Genomic DNA, 14830 nt, shown 5'->3' with positions numbered 1-14830 from the left:
ACAGCGTGTTTAGTTGAAGCTAGATGGCAGGACATTTGCGTATTGTGAACATTCGTACCGATGACAACACGAAAATTCGTTCAGATAGAAAATGAAACAAATGCGGGGGAAATGACGTCCCACGCGGGGCATTTACAAAATACCTCAAAATACGGGATGTTTGGTGACTCGCTTGTCTCACGCTTGCCATATAAGGATTGAAATCTGTCAAGATAGCTCCTCAACAAGTGTTAAAGCGAGCCTCCTGATGATGCTATGAAGCTGAACTGAGCTACGCGACAGCTATGTAAATGTCAGTGTATGAAAATACAGAGATTGTCCTTGTTCCTTAGTATTTTCACAAATTTATCCTCGTCTTATCTTTCTGTTACTCCCTCTTCTCCCACTGACCTGTCATTATCTTATATGTATGACTTGATTTATCACTTGTGTATTTCTTTCTATTTCTTAGCCACAGGATTTAGTTTTCTCAGTAAAAGACCACGTGCGATTCGAAACCAAAATATCTGGATTCGTATCCAGGTCCTCTACACTTGCCACTGAACTACATAACTTATTTTTCTTTGACTTCAATCTTTGAAGGTTTGTTCCCAAACATACATGATAGAACATCAGTCCCTTTGAACACCAGATAGTAATAGATAAGAGTAGCCTAATCTGAGGTATCATCGTTCGCTAGTTTATATCCTGAAGGAGTTTTGTGTCTATGATTCTAAAATGATCCGATTGATTCCACAAATATTTCCTTATATTCTAGTGTGCAATATATCGCGAGGAGAAGAAATTAAAACTCGGATATTTGCTGGTGGTATTGTTTTATTTGATGTGTGTCTATAGAAGATCTGGAGAAACTGATGAATAGTATGGACCGAATTTTGAGAAGTAAGATGAAAATAAATAAATCCAACACAAATGTAATGGAATGCAGTCGAATAGCCAGGTGATGCAGGAAATATTTAATTAGTAAATTGTTTTAAAGGAAGTAGATGAATATTGTAATTTTGGTAGCGGAATAGCTAGAGATGGCAGAAGTGAGGACATTAAATGCAAGCTAACAAAGGAAGAAAGCCTTTCTTAAGAGAAATGATCTCACCTCTGACGTAAATATTCATATTACCGTATTGTATGCAGCGTGGTATTGTATAGAAATAGAAATAAAACACGGACAGTAACTAGAAGGAGAAGAGAAGCTTTTGAAATGTGGTGTTACAGAATGATGCATTAGGTGCAGGCCCGAATTTACCTATGGGCAGACTGTGGCAGTTGGTCCGGGGCGGCATATGCGCCCGAACGGGCTACGAAACTTTTACGAATTTCGTCTTTTAAAATTCGATATCGCTACTTAATATTTGTTATCACATACTTTGTTCCAATAAACTGCCATGAAATTTTATTCTAAATCATAGACGAATTGCGTCAGAAATAGGTTTTAAAAGTGTAATTTTAGTTTGTAATTATACTTTCCTATCTCCGGATATTATGGAATTTAGTTAACTAAAAATCACTATTAACCCAAGTTTTATTTTGCTACTAATTTATTAGATGTTGACTGTTACAGATTGAACATTGTCCATCAATCGCTAATGCAGACAGGGGCGAAGCGTCAGGGGAGACAGGGTAGACAGCGTATACCCTTAATATTTTGTGAACGAAATATTGTCTAGTCAATTCAATTATTTTTTAGAACATTAATTATTTCCACATTCATGACATCATTGTATTCTCCGCTTTACTTAATTTCGTCTCACTTCTGCAGTGCTCGGGCTCTCGTCAGTAACACGAAGCACGTAGACGAAAGTAGACGCTGTCCATCCTGTGTATGTTCCCTTTGATTTTCAAAGCTTTCAGATAGAGACACACTAACGCTATCTGTACGAGCTGACTGTGGAACTAGGACTTTCCTATAGCGAGATTTCTCCGCCCAGTAGATAGACTTGCCAGCGTCTCTTCGTGCTCTCATTGGCTAGTATTTGGATCTCCGTTTATAAAGGTCTTCTTATTGGCTACTAACTCAGGCATGCTTTTAATGTAATTAATTTGAATTTACTTTATTATAAGACACGTCTAAAAATAAAATAATATTCTAAGCAAACATGTTCCTAAGAAATGAATGACAGCATCAAAACCCTTCAAAGTAAATGCATTTTCTTGCCCGCCAATATTAGAAACGTTATTATATCCCCAACGACTGTTGGCTTACATTCTTAATAATGAACTCCAGTGTGTGCATACGGAAACAACAAAACTGCTTCATTTGATGCTGTATATTCCGTTAACGTCACTTGCTAGTGAACGCGCTATGAGTGTCTTCAAACGAATTAAAACCTATTAAAGGAATTCGATGACCAACCGGAGACTGTTTAACCAGGGAACTCTAGCTATACAGAAGGAACTGCTGTGGCATATTAGCAAGACGCCTGACTTCAAGACGGGACTAATAGATATATTGATTGAACTCATTTACAAAAGTATTGTTTAGGGTGACTTGTACGAGAATATATTTATTTCTTATTTCTATTATTAAATCTACATAACAATGAAATATATCGCTATTTTTGTTCTAAAAGTTTTTTATTTGACAACTCGCACTGCACGTAACATTATAGGGGTTGTCTTAATTTCAGTCATTAATAATGAATTCAGATTTGTATGAGCCAAAAACAAAATTCCATATATAATGTGATTAATATAGTCTAAATAGAGAAAAATCTGTCTACCCCCTTACTTAGTTCACGCTTCGCCACTGAATGCAGATTGTTGATATTCTCTTAGTGAACACATAGAGAAAAGAGTTGGATGCCTTGGTGGCAAGCTTTGACTATCGAGCATCTGCACGACAGCAAGAGTGTCGTCAATTATTGATCCAAGCACCTTATTTAATATACCTAAATAGCTCAAAGATGCTCTTTCTATTCTTGCAGTTATATTTGCCTAGTGGCTGTAAGTTGGTCAGTTGGCCTGTGCTTTAGTGGTTAGTTAGTAACTGTTGCAGAATGAGTGCCCGTAGAGTTAAAATAAGTGGTGCATAATAAAAGAAAGTGCTGTCTGGGGAAATTAATTAATCGAACAAATTACAAACCTAGAATTATGTGTAAGAAATCAGAGTACATAAGTTCGTCCCAGCAATCTGGTACACTTAAGTCCATTGCTTCGGACTGAAGTGATAATATTGTCGAATGAGAAGATACGAATACAGTGAAGGTCACGGGCAATTCTTCGACAGTTAATGCTAGTGACACTTTATCTCCTCCCGAAGCCGTGTTGGTGTCTGCATGGCAATTAATCGCGTAAGGAACGGGGGCACCAAATTAACGACTGCCCCAAACGGCAGAACATCCAAATATGGACCTGTGAAGGTGAGATAGATAAACGGGTCTGTATCATAAATTAATCGAGTTGGTGAGAGGAGAATAATTTGGCAAAATTTGACCAGAATAAGAGATTTACTGATAGAAACAACTCGAGACACCTAGGACTTGTTCAGTTGATTTCAAGAGGAAACCAAGCATACTGTACATACTCGTATTACAAGTACCGGTATCCTTTTTTAAGTGTGTAACTCAGTTTAAACAAATGGTCTTCCTAATAATGGAATGATGGATGTCATTAAAAGGAATGGAATATCATAAATAGGGCCTATACAATATAATAGCTATGATAAATGAGTACTACCATATTAATTTTATTTAACAGTCCTATAGTCAGTGTTACACAGTCAACAACCCAGGTTTAAATTTCTCTTCAGGAGTCATTTTATCTCTTGAAGCCCAGAGCCTACAAGCAACACATGTCAAGCTAACTGGCCTATAATTATCTGCTTTATGTTGATCACCCTCTCCTTGGTATACTGGGGCTACTATATGAACTCTCAATTCATTTGGCATACCGGTAGCTCTTCCATGCAAACCGTAATCAGATAAATACTTCAGGTATAATACTATACCCCAATCCATTGCATTTAGTAAATTTCAGAAATCTTATCAATTCCAGCTGCCTTTTTTAGCTTTCAATTTTCATATCTTTCTGTAAATATTTGTTATCACTGGTAAATTTCAGTAATTTGTTAGTATTAGTTACTTCCTCTCTCTGGACATTATCCTTAATTATGTACAACTATCTTAATATAATACTGACTAAATACTTGTGCTTTCTGAAAATCCTCACATATACACTCCCCTTGGTTATTGATGATTCCTGAAATGTCCTTGCCAGATCCCGTTTCTGCCTTAAAGTAGCCTGCTTATACATATTATATCATTGTTGTGCCTAGAAAAGCCGCTATATGATAATTTTTCAGCTTAGAACTCTGACCAGAAAGGTTCAGTATTGCATGAACTATGTCAACAAACTTTTATTCTAAGTGACACATGTGCTGCAGGTCAGTATTTCTCCCCTCAACATTGTCACATTGAGGCATGACAATGATATACCCTTCCATTTTTTACTAAAATCCATATGACTGCCAATTATGCTTATCACCATGTTATCCTTTGCCACCACCGTCTCAATATCTATATACTGCCCGCTCTGTGCCGCGAGAATTGCGTTTACAGTGACATTGCAGATGGCAGCACTTACCGCACCCAGAGTACATGTTGGTTAAAAATTAGACTTCGTCCATAACACCAATATAAAATGAAAACTAATCCTTAACATGTTACTAATTGAGAAGATAATGCACATACAGAAACTAACATTTCACATTTAAGCTTGACTTAAGATACAGACGTAAACTATATAAAATCTTACCAGTTACAGTAGATTATTAGGATCATCCCACTACTGCATGGCACACACAAATTTCAGAATTTTCCCGACACGAGTAACGGAGCACCTTTTCCGTCCCTTTCTTACTGTTATTTACCAGCAGTGGACGCACAAATTTTTCTATCACTATTTCGCTGACCCTTTGTTTATGACCAGTTTTCAGGATATGTTTTATAGCACACACTGCAGTGCTTGCGTCCGTCATGCCATTATATCCACCACTCAATCTCACTGCACTAAATAGAGGTTCTAATGCGTCTCCAGGAAATCATATAGTGAGAACATAAAAGAACCCATTTTGTAACAGATAAGACACATTCCACTATAGCTTTCACAGTTAGCGAGTCAGCATCTGCTGTCTCATTAGTCAGACACTTCAGTTTTTCACATGTTGATTCCAGCTGAATTATTTTAACGTACTCATGAAATCATCGTTCAACCACTGTAGTATTTTGCCTGCTGGTGAATAGAAATGCACACAATCTGGATTGTTTTGTCGGATGTGCTGTGTTCTGTCAATTACGTCACGGAATGTGAAAAATTTGTAAACTGATTCCATGAAGCGCACCGTCGATTCCGTATCTGAAAAGTCTAAACTTGTGTTTATAAACGGACATGGTTTTCTTCCATGAAGCGAATAGCAGAATTAACCGCTGGGGAAATATTTGTACAGCAGAACATTCATCTTTTCCAAATTCCTCTGTTCGATGTGTTTTTTCGTAATACCGAACAGGCTTGAATGTTCAGTCTCTCTGGAGGCGATAAACGTCTTTCACATATTTGGAGGTGATGATGACATTGCAGTCATTTATCTGTCTAGGAACTAGGATCTCACATTTTTTTATCAAACGGTAATAGTCAAAACTGAAAAGAAGTTTACGACTGGAATCACATGGATGAGTCACACAGGTTCTTACTTTTCCCTCTCCGAAATGTTTAAACATAGAAACATTGGTTTTATGATTGTCAGTCAATGGCATTGACCATTTCTGAACTAAAATGAACAGATCGGAGTCTTCTAAGCCTTTAACGAGGAAGTAGGCAGCAGGAATATGGAACATTTTGAAAGTCCGTTTACAAAATATCACAACAGTTTATTCACGAGAGCAGGAGATTTTACAATATCTGTGCCGCATACACTTTCAACATTGACCACGCAAACGAACTTGTCACTGGTTCGGTCGTAGAGCAGCCGTGTCTAATTAGCCGTTTAATCGGTAATCACTGTTACACTCCTCTCTGTTGGTGTGAGAGTTTTACATTCACCTCCAAGTCTTTCCCTCACTGATTGGGCAATCCCGACACCACACTCAACAGTTTTCATTTAGACTACCTGTCTAGAATACTTTGCGATGGAGCTGACACTAGACCAGGTGTCCTCCCATATTCGCAAACGTTTGGGATACTATTCTCCACGCAACACAGTGCCGTGTGATTTGTTCTGACCGCGCGGAATTTGTATTGCGAAAATTATGGATTTGATCTAAAAGATCTTTCGTTCATTATATTTAGCTACTTCCTTTACTTTATTCGGACGATCAATTTCTGGTTTGTCTTCGAATTTCTTCTGTAGACTGTTAAGTTCATTATGGTTAGTCATTAGCTTTTATCACAGTCTCAAAATTCTCGATCGGAGCCTCTAATGTATGATTTACTGATGACTGCTGTCATTCTTACTCGTTAGAATATTGCCTTGGATTGAGACATCATTGTTCACATGAATTTCATACTCGTCATAAAATGTATTTCCTGCGGTTGAAGAGCTTGTTTCATCATAGATTTGTTCCGAAGAAATATCTTGTCGCTGTCTGGTCTTTCGTGGAGCTATATTTCTGGTTTGAAGATGATGGTGGTAATTAGTGGAAAACCGACTAGGCACATGCTCTGGATTCAATATATTTTTCTTTTAGTTTTATCTTTCATCTCCATCTCTAAACTTCAGCCTACAAACACAAGAATAATCGGATGGAATCCCTTGACTACCCTTGGTCAATCCTTGCCTTGATATAGCGTTAAGCCAATTTCTCCAAAGTTCTTTACTTGGGGGAATTTCATGAAACGTCACACCTGAAGAATTTGGATTCCTTGCTATTATATACAGAGAGGAACACAACAATTTACCATTTTACAACCAGTGACATACACATAAATACTCGATGCGAATGCACGGTAATACTACAACGTGGGTATGGAGACAAACTGGGTGCGTTAGCTGGCGGCCATAGCGGAGTTTTGTAACACCAAGAGCTCAGGCTGAGCAGCAGGATAATCGCATACCACAGAGCAGGCAGTATATAGGATTGAGACGGTGGTGCCCTTAGCTGACTTTTTTGTTAAATTAAATTTCCTAGGAAGTTCCTTAATTCTCTCCTTACTTCTACAATCATTCCTAGCTATATTTCTTTCTAGCCCGCACATCCTTCAACTCTTGATTTCCCTATTATAATATAGTAAGTCTTTACCATTCCTTATCACCTTTAAGAGTACATACCTATTTTCACACACTCTTTGACAACTGCTTTAAGCCCATCCCACAAGCTGTTACATTTATATTTACCATTTTCCACTGATCATAATTACTTTTTCAAAATTCCCGCATGCCTCTCTTATGAACCATATGGTATTTCTTAATAGCCCTACTTTTACAACCTCCCTTTCCAACAATGCTTCATGATTATTTATACCATCTATCACTTCAGTTTCTCTGTGCCCTTTTCCTCTAAGTGGCTTCATCACTTTCTGATTTAGCTGTCCTTCCCATATTAACTTAAAGTATTACCATTTGTCAGTCAGGCTTCAGGCTTTCTGACATCTGCATTACCTTCCCAGTTAAAATTTGGTAAATAGAGACCCCGTACTACAATCACATTCCTTTCTGCATTGTTCCCCACATATCTGATTATCTAACAAGTAAATCTGCATAGCATCACTCCTTCCAAGTCCATAGACTAAGACAGGTCAAAAAAAAGTAACACATTCATTATAGCCCACACTAGAAAGCACAATTTACAGAAAACACAATATCTTATCAGAAATAGGTCTGGTATTTTATGAAGATAGTATTGTAGATCTCTTAATTATATATTTTATTTTCGGTTGTTTTTCTTTACAGGGACAGTTTAGAAGATTCAAGGCATCAACAGACATCTCCATTTCCTTCACCACCTCTCATTGGACCTTCCAAATATTGTACAGGAGAATTGTTCAGCCTCCATCCAGATTTTGCTCTTCCTCCATCATCAGCCTATCTTCAAGGAAGATCATCCTTAGATCACTACTGTTCTTCGAGCATCGCAGCGACATCAGCACTTCTCCACTCAGGACATAGTCTGTACAGTTGTCAACCTCTCACTATGCCTGTAAAATTTGTGGTACCTCCAGCCTCAGGAACAGCTGTACTCACAGACCCTTCAAGAAGACTCTGCGAAGATGAACAATCTCAGAGAACACATTCTGAAGACGTGGCTACAAAGTTGTTATTAGCAGATGTTCATGCACGAAGACTATCACTAAATGAGCATCAAGTCAGTAAATTCTGTGCTGAAGGATATAATGAAGACTCAACATCAAGCAGCCGGTGTTTTCAAAAATATTTAGATGATCCCATAGTGTTAAAACAAAGGGATGGTAGGATAGTCAAAGTGGGAAGGCAGGATGTCTGCGAACAAACTGCTATGTTGTCAGTGGTGAAAACATTAGGAAGTGATGTAGAAATTAGCAGTTTAAAAACAGCACCCCTGGATTTATCAAAATTCAAGTGAATTGTGGCTACAATAAGCACTTTCTGGACTCCAGCAGCAGGTCTGCATGTATAATGAAATACCTGATCAAATTTCTGTTTTCACACTAATATAACAGGATTATACCAGCTCAAAATTTGATTGCCAAATCTAAGGCTGCTTTCTGAGTCACAGTATATTTTTAGTTTTATATCAAGATCTTTTTCTTCTTCTTAGATCTGCATCACAGAAAATCTTTCAAAACTCCTTGTTATATGATGGGATCAAACTTACATGCTATGCGCTAAAAATTAAGTAATCAAAAATTAACTTACCTCATGGGAAACATTAATTTAATTTCACCAATTGAGAATAAGAACTTAACCAAAATTGCTAGCATTCAGCATTCTCAGTCTTAAAATAACCATCATATTGCCCCAGAGTGGCAGTGTCCGGGTCCGTGACTAAATGGGTAGCATGTTGGCCTCAGTCACAGCGGTCCCGAGTTCGATTCCCAGCAGGGTCGGGAATTTGAATAATAATTGGTTAATTCTGCTGGTACGGGGGCTGGCTGTATGTGTCGTCTTCATCATCATTTCATCCTCATCACGACGCCCAGGTCGCCTACGGGTGTTAAATCAAAAGACCTGCATCTGGCAAGCTGAACTTGTCCTCGGACACTCCCGGCACTTTATTTCCAGTGTGGCAATGGGCTCTTCAATTGGTTTTTAACTCTGCAAGCAAAGGAAGGTATTTACAGCAAGTAGAGATACATCCCCTCATGCACAGTCAATGCACCATGATTCAAAAGAGGCTTGCAGGGGTGTCTCATTGGTGTAATAGCCAGAATTTTGAAGGAGTCACATTCCAGAAGTTGGGCTCACTGCTGTACTGAGGTGAAATATTGGCTCTTTTAGGACTGCAAAACATGAATACTAGAATATTTTTGTTGAACAATTAACTAAGCAATTCACTTACATTGATAAAAAGTGCAGATAATCCCAAATAAATTATTATACCTGTTCCGAGGTATCTGTGGAACAGCAGAGGTGAAAGAAGGTGCGGGGGTGAACGGGTCTCAAACTAAGAAATTAAAGTTAATTTAAAATTTAACAAGGTTATATTTTCTTTTCAAAATTCAGAAATAACAAGAATGGCAGGTACAGAGTAGCAAGGCAACAAAAGTACAATTACAGTATTTACCGGATTTGGGCTTCGAGCCCCGAACTCACAATTCTTGGGCAATTAGCCCAACTTTACTCCAAAATAAGTTTTAACAGAGGGGCAGAAAACCCCATTCATGAACAGGAGCACTTGCTCCAAAATTACACACTAAAGCCTCTTCGAGGCATACAACACTCAATTTTCAAGAAAGAGCCACTCGCTCTCAAACCTTAAGCCTATCAAAGGCCACACCAAACTCCACTTTCAAGTTGTCCTCCACGGACACGAAAACAGGGGTAAAATACCCAACCTACTGAGGCCTATTAAGAGAGAAAAGGTTAATTACATGGCCTCTAAAATATCAATTTGAGAGGAGGCGATCTGCACTCCTAATACATTTGTTTAAAACCTAATCTGGCACTAGGCCGCTAATGCAAGGGCTAATCCCATACTAAAGAGGTGACTTTAGAAAGAAGCGATTTACATTACGTTAAGGAAGAATCGGTTGTGAAAAATAAGTTCACCTCAAAACAATATGAGTGGGAGCTCGAGAGGGTTAAGCACTCTCTATCCCAATATGTAACTTTAAAAGAGAATAGATGCTAAGAGTCTTTACATTTTAGGGAAAAGTTACATGGTGGAAACGCTTCGGACCCGCCCCGAGAGTTAAACTGCTGAGCTAGCAAGAAAAGTTATTAAACGGCCATTACCTTGTTGTTGAACTGCTGCCCGAAGAAAGAGGCGCTTCCCGCCCCCTGCTACGTACTTTACACACTGAAAGATGGTACAGAAGTGGCCCGGAGACCCTAAAATCAGCAGTTTATATACTCTCGCGGAAAGTTCGAGGCGTTTGAGGAATGAGAACACCCTCCCACAAAAACTTTATTGGCTAGGGTTAAGCAGCATATCCCCGTTGAGGAAGATACACCTCATTGGTCGTAAATTAATTAAAGAAATTCGGGATTGGCTAAATTTAAAACAAGGGGAAGTAAAGGGTTATACAGCCAACTTAAACAATAACAGAAAGAAATTTAACAAGAAACAAACTTTTGACATAAAAATTTCTCCCAAAAAACAGTTCTTTCACTTCGCACTAGGGTGCACTATTGTAGTTCTTCAGTAGTGTCCTCTAGAAGAGAAAGTTCACACTTCTTACTACAGGTAAAACAAAAATACATCAAAAACGACCTAGTTCAGAAACTTCAAAATTTCCAAGTAGTGACATCTTCTGAGAAACTTGAAAATTAATACATTAGATAAAGTTCAGACTTCCTCCACCAGAGGAGTTTCAACTGGCGCAAAGTTTGAATTAGCGGCGTGGAGGTGTCCCGCCCGGTACAATACCTAATAATATAATTTAATCTTAATGCTTCCCGGATCCTTGGCCAAGTGGTTAGTGTGGTCACCTTCGATTCAGAGGGACCCGGGTTCGATTGCCGTCCGGGTCGGAGATTTTAACCATAAATGGTTAATTCCCCTGGCACGGGTCTGGGTGTCTACTGTCTCCAACATCCCTGCAACTCATACAGCACACACAACACTATCCTCCACTACAATAACACACAGTTTCTCATACACAGAAGATGCCGCCGACCCTCGTCGGAGGGTATGCCTTACAAGGGCTGCACCAGGCTAACAATAGCCACACGAAATTAAAATTTTATCTTAATTCTGGTGTCATAATCTTCCATACCAGTATATGAATACAACAGGATAGATATGTTTGTCAAGAATGAAACCAAATGCCCACGTTAACAAAAAAAAAAAAAAGCTGCCTTTAACTTCCTACACATAAAAAAGATGGCATGATCCTATTCACAGTCCAACTTATGATTCATTAATGCCCTGTCCTTACTAATGTCAATTCGTCAGGGCTGATAATGAAGATATTAGGCCCTTAAAAAACACAAGTATTATTATTATTATTATTATTATTATTATTATTATTATTATTATTATTATTATTATTATTATTATTATTATTACTTCTACATGTTCAAAATATGATTGTACTCAGCCAGGCCAGAAACTATTACTTATTTATATCCAGTCCACTTGTCATCCAGCTCTGTCAACAGGTACAGTAGCATGTTAAATCTATATTGCTCAGCTCAGTTAGTCCTTGGTGATATACAGTAGTGGATCCTTTCACTCTAATGTCACTAGCCCCAAAACGATCAGCGTTCATTCAATTCTGAACTTGCTCTATTGTATCTGCATTTGTAGCACTCATAAATTGTTCCCTAACATTCACCTTGTCCGGTCAGTAATGTGAGAGTCATGTGACAACTGCAATCGGTCCACTGACGTGCCTGCTGCTCACCCCACTGTCATTTACCCACTGCAATAAAGAAATATTAGCACCTCCTCACTGCAATCATATTTTGAATAAGTAATACAATAGACCGCTTAAAAACATCCATAATTTACACTGCCTGATAAAAAAAAAAAGAAACAAGGCCGTTGACAGTTAAAGGTGGAATGCTGGCACCAGGTCAGTAGGGTGTCGTATCCAACCCCCCCAAACACCTACCACCACCCCAGCCGCAATGTATGCGGTTCGGAATGGTGCCAAATAGCCTTTGGACCCTCTCCTGAGGCAAGTTCGTCCACAGTTGTTGTAGCTGTCCCTCCAGATCCCGCAGGTTGGTACTGGGACGGAGTCCGCTTCCAATGTCATCCCACACGTGTTCAATGATGGAGAGCTCCGGGGGTCTTGCTGGCCACGGGAGGACCTCAACATGCTCTAGACAGTCCATAGACACACGTGGTGTGTGTGGACGTGCATTATCTTGTTGGAACACTGTCCCAGGGTGCTGTGCCATAAGAGGTAGGACGTTCAGACACAGAACGTCCGTGACGCATCGCTGTGTCGTCAAAGTCTGCCGAAGCACTTTCTGAGGTGACCTGAACGCATAACCTATGGCTTCCCACACCATGATGCCACGGATTAAGCCTGTGTGTCTTTCCACAATATGGACAGGATCTGCCCTCTACCGTCGATGCCGCTAATCCCGCAAACAATGGTCAACAGAGGTTATGGAGAAGTGAGACTCATCACTGAACATGATGCGACGCCAGTCGTCCTGTGTCCATGCTTACCGGGCAAGGCACCACTCCAAACACAGGCGATGGTGTTCCGGTGTCAATGGCAACCAACGCATGGGGCGTTAGGACCCCAAACCGGCGGATGCGAGTGGTCGAGACACTGTGCAGGAATTCACAGGATGTTGAAGAATCTCCAGTACATGTTCACGGATGGTGGGTGCCACTAGTTACGGTATCCCGCAATGCTTGCCACACCATACGACGGTCCTCCCTTGAGGTGGTGTTTCTTGGTCGACCCGAAACTGCACGACGTGACTGAATGCCCTCATGTACCTATCAAGTCCAACATGGGGCCACTGTGACAGCTGAATGGCCCACATGCCTGGCAATTGCACGATACGACCAACCAGCCTCATGCAGTCCCACAACGCGGCCTCTGTCTAACGCGTCTGCGAGGCATCGTGGGTGCTCCGTATTGTACGTAGTCCTCTCTGCACGTCGTGCTTAACTGTCTGGTTCACAGCAGTTCACTGGTAACAACTTAACAACGGGACGGTGCCATCACCAATGCACTCTGGCGAGCGTCCTACAGATTACAGACCCTTGTAAATCTAATCATTTATTCACGCATCAATGGTATGCACCTATACCGAAATGGGATAATATTGGACCACTTCTTCTGGGTGCTTAACTCTTTTTTGTCAGGCAGTGTAATAAAATGGGGAAATTGTACATTACTGTATATCAACATGTAATTAGTGAAAACATTGTAAGGTTCAGTTCTTGGATTATAAGATCTTTTCCACTGCAATTCATAATGTAATTTGAATATTCCTGAATGCTGATGTTAATCATGTAGTATGATGATGATGATGATGATGATGATGATGATGATGATGATGATGATGATGATGATGATGATTACCAGTATACAAAAAAGTTAATTTGGCTGACTTTACAAAACATATCAAAGGTAACTTATTTATTAAATTACTGCAATTCCTCTTTATATTCCATAGCTAATTACTGTTTTAAATCAAAATGAAATACTCTCCTGTTTCAAGACTATTGGGTCCGACCAACCAACCAACCAACCTACCAACCTACCTACCTATCAACTAATACAAAGGAAGCATCATAGCCAGCTATTTGAAGAGCAATTAACATCTTATAATGGCCACTGAAGATTTATGTATCCACATATTACTACTTTAAAATCAAATTAATATTTCAAGAAACATATTTAATTAATTAAGCAGCAAATTAACCTATATATCATTAATCTGAAGTACAAACCGTGGTGTTAAAAATTTCACTATTATAGATAAATAATCCACACACATTGCACATAGCTGTACTTATTACCTTTTGAGAGTACAATCTAGGATAGGACACAATTTTGATATTAACTTTTAAGTTACTGTAGCTTGAAGTAAAATATGTATATGTAAATGTAATATATAACAAATATAATTTATGCAACAAAATCTGTGTACCCATGATTAATACATCATGATCATCTTATAATTCAGCAACCTAAAACAAAAATTTCAGAAACTGTACGAATCAATCCTCATTCATAGAGAAAATTCTTGCTACCAAGGACCTATAATTTAATGTGTCTTCCTCCTGATATAATTGTTCATTCCCTAAATGGAAAGCGTTCATTTCTATGGTAAAAATACAAACCATCAGAAGTGTTAGACATTTGATAAGCTCCATTTTAACAGTGTCATGCTTTGTGACTATTAATTTATTAAATGTTTCTTAGCTTGTTCAGCCCACAAGAATAACTTCTTCTCTTGATCAATTTTTAGTCACCAAAAGAGTTCCCTCCTGATAAAATAAACATTTATTTAAATATGGCAATCATGAAACATGACAAGATTACACTGGAGTAGACATTACAGCAGAAAAATTTGTTTTCATCCAAGCTTTTATGCAGTATTCATATTTTTGAGAAATGACCATATTTCACTTACTATTTATGGTAGGCAGACTGCTGCTTATTTCTGGAAAATTAAGGCCAGACTTATGCATCATTGCTGTCTGGACCACCAACCTCAGATATTTGTCATAGGCAACATTCACTTTATCATCTGGAAAATGACATAAAGTTTGAGGTAATTTGT

Source organism: Anabrus simplex, chromosome 1, assembly GCF_040414725.1.
Source record: "Anabrus simplex isolate iqAnaSimp1 chromosome 1, ASM4041472v1, whole genome shotgun sequence".
NCBI lineage: Eukaryota > Metazoa > Arthropoda > Insecta > Orthoptera > Tettigoniidae > Anabrus > Anabrus simplex.
The sequence above is the reverse complement of the archived record's forward strand: the minus strand, read 5'-3'. Positions refer to the sequence as shown.